Raw genomic sequence first — 3,307 nt, forward strand, 5'->3', positions numbered from 1 at the left:
CCAGTGGGAGAGGCAGGTATAATTGCGAGAGGTACCCGTCCATCCAACCATACAGTTCACTTTTTGACTGTGACCTTGCTCCATACCTGTACAGTTCAGTTCCGAAGGAAATACAATCTGTTTCTGATGGTCCAGAATTTCAGTGTCTATGTCATCATATATGCCACCAGATGCGCATACGCAGCCATGTTTGTAGATTTGCTTAGAAGATCTGCAGTGCTACTTCTGGCCTGCTCATCAAAAGATTCATCTCATCACCTATTGTATTACTCTACATGTTGGATCCTTTTCAGTTTTCATGATACTGTACATGCAATTGGAGTAACAAGGAGAGACCAAAGAACCGAAGATACATCAAATTTCTAATCTACTGTTGGTTCTTTTCCTCTTATGTTCTCATGGACGCAAGCAAAGCAGTAGCCTCTATAGATGTTTGATCCTTTCCATCTTACTCCAAATACAGCTGTGCACCCACTCTGTGATTAAGGCATTGCCCCAAACAGCAGCCGTGTACAAGGAGACTATTTCTGCCTTTCTGGTGTCGCTCATTCCTAACATTTTTTTCCTTCCAAACCAACCTACGGAGAAGGTCCTTTAACCAGGGAAATGCTTGTTTGGGTGTAACTTTCTAACTGGTTGTATATGTTTGCACCATGTTCTCTTCTTACCTATCTAGCAGTTGGAGGTCACCATAGTTATATATAGGCGAGAAAAAATATGCACAAATAAAGACATGTATATTATCTCCCTCTTTTCTTTGAAAGAGGAGTAGGTGAGCACAAGTGAATATATGATCTCCTGACTGCAATGAATATGGAAGTAAGTACTGTTATTGTTTTTGACAGGGATACGGGAGCAAGTAGGTGAGCGAAAAGACTCATGCGCGGGCGGCCGCGCGTGGCAACGCTCGACCTGGGTATCGCGCGTACGACACTGTCGGAAAGGGCGCAGGGCCCACCCACATGTCCAGACCATCCATAAAACTCTGCCCCGTGATTTCAATAGTGGGGCCTAGTGTCTCCTTCCATATATAAAACTCTGCCCCGTGATTTCAACCGGTGGGGGGCCCGCTATGCCTGATTAATTAGCCTCACCCTGATTTCTTTACAAGGAAACTCACGCTGTCGGAAATCGATCGTTCTAACGCGCGCGCGTAATAGCATCCACATTACGGGTGATATAATCGAAGAAAAATGAAGTAGTAGTCCAATATTTCCACAGTAACACCAACGCTATCAGTTCAGGAGCTTGTGTAGTTCTTCACCTTCCAGAAATGCGGTGTCTATGTTTGATTGAGCTGATCATCTGATACTTCTCATCTGTGTTACTGTCTGTACATGTAATGGGAGTCACAATGACCGCATAACTGCAAATGCAACAGATCTCTAATCAATCGTGGATGGGCAAGCAAAGCAGTAGGCTGTACAAGCGCTCGAAACGCAGAACATGGTGACTACTGAAAGCCTTCAGTCTTCAATGCTCACTCACACCTCATGCCTTGCCATCTCATGGCTGAGCAGGCCAAGCATGTCGAACACCTCCTCAGCCTGCGGATGAGACCGATCCCCGCAGACAAACTCATGCACACCACCGTCGATCTCCACGGCGCTGCGGCCTAGCCTCTTCTTCACTCCCCGGGATTTCATAAGGCTCCGGACCTTGCCCGCGCCATCCCATTTCCCCTCGGCAGCATAGATGTTCGACAGCAGCACGTAGTTTGAGTCGCCGCCGGGGTCCTGCTTGAGGAGGTACTGCATCAGCTGCTCGGCCATGTCCACGTCCCCGTGCATCCGGCAGCCGGCGAGCAGGGCTCCGAGCACCACCTCGTTCGGCCGCATCGGCATGGTAGCCACCACACTCATGGCCTCGTCCAGGCGCCCGGCCCGTCCGAGCAGGTCGACCACGCACCCGTAGTGCTCCATCCTTGCTGTGATGCCGTGTTCCGCTTCCGCCTTCATGGCGTCATAGTACCTCAGCCCCTCGTCCGTCAGACCGGCGTGGCTGCAGGCCATGAGGACGCCCGTGAAGGTCACCGTATCTGGTTTCAACCCCTTCCTCCGCATCGCCTCAAAATGGTCGATAGCGTCCGTGCACCGTCCGTTGGCTGCGAACCCGACGATCATCGTGTTCCAGGAGACCACCGTCCGCTTCCTCATGCTGTCAAACACCTGCCGTGCGAACTCCACCTGACCGCACCGAGCGTACATGTGGATCAACGAGTTGACGATGCGGATGTTGCCCTCCAGCCTCTGCCTGGTCACGAACCGGTGCACCCACATACCGAGACCGAGCGCGCCGAGCTCGGCGCACGCGGAGATAGCAGCTACCAGCGTGACGTAGTCTGGCTGGACGCCGTCCAGCAGCATGGCATGGAAGCAGTAGATCGCCACGTCGTGGCGCCCGTTCTTGATGAACCCGTCGATGAGCGCCGTCCAGGAGACCTTGTCCGGGTCCGGCATTCCGTCGAACACTCGCGCGCGGCGGCGACGAGGCCGTTGCGCATGAGGCCGGTGATCATGGTGTTGGAGGTAACCACGGACCTGACGGGCATGAAGCCGAACAGCTGGAGGCGTGGTGGGGGAGGCGGGACGCGAGGTAGAACCGCGCGAGGCAGGTGCAGAGGAGGAGGTGGCCGGGGAAGAGCTTGATGGCGAGGGCGTGGAGCGATAGCGCGAGGGGCCGGGCGAGCGGGGAGGTGGGGGCGACGGCGCAGGCGGAAAGGACGGTGTGGAGGGTGACGTCGTTGGGCGCGGGCGCGGGCGCGGCGGGGGAGGAGAGCATGGCCGAGAGCGCTGCGGCCGTCGCCGGCAGGTCGCCCTCCCGCGCCGAGCGCGCGATGGCGGACGTCCATGAGACCACGTATCGCGGCGGCGTGCGGCGGCGCGGCTTTGGGGTGGCGCGCTGCGCGGGTGGAGGAAGAGTGAGAGATGGAGAGGCGGCCACTGCCATGGCCGACAGGCTTTCAGCTGGAGCACTAGAACGAGAGCTCCTTTTTTTTTGAGGCAACGTAGGCGTCAAACGAGGAAGCTTTCGCTGAAGGACAACGCAAATGGGCCAGTCCACTTGGCCCGTGACCGCTTCTAAAAAAAGAGGGTTTCAGAAGCTAGTATATGTTCTAAAAAAAGGAAAACTCAAAACGGTGCCCGGACTCATCTGCTCCCTCTCAGCAAAAAACTCAAAACAAATACTAGAAAAATTTAAAAAATTCCAACTTTTTTTGTGGTGGTAGATAATTTGACGCGTGACGTGCGCCCCAAAATTCAACTAATTTGGACATCTGAGCAGCTCTCGGCAAAAAAAGATAAAT

General features: G+C 54.0%; 1 pseudogene; it reads right to left on the reverse strand.

Annotated features, from left to right (window-relative positions):
* Positions 1 to 1,210: 1,210 nt before the first annotated feature.
* On the reverse strand, positions 1,211 to 3,005 carry LOC123134629 (pentatricopeptide repeat-containing protein At1g05750, chloroplastic-like; annotated as a pseudogene).
* Positions 3,006 to 3,307: the final 302 nt, after the last annotated feature.

The sequence above is a fragment of the Triticum aestivum genome, chromosome 6B (assembly GCF_018294505.1).
Source record: "Triticum aestivum cultivar Chinese Spring chromosome 6B, IWGSC CS RefSeq v2.1, whole genome shotgun sequence".
Lineage (NCBI taxonomy): Eukaryota > Viridiplantae > Streptophyta > Magnoliopsida > Poales > Poaceae > Triticum > Triticum aestivum.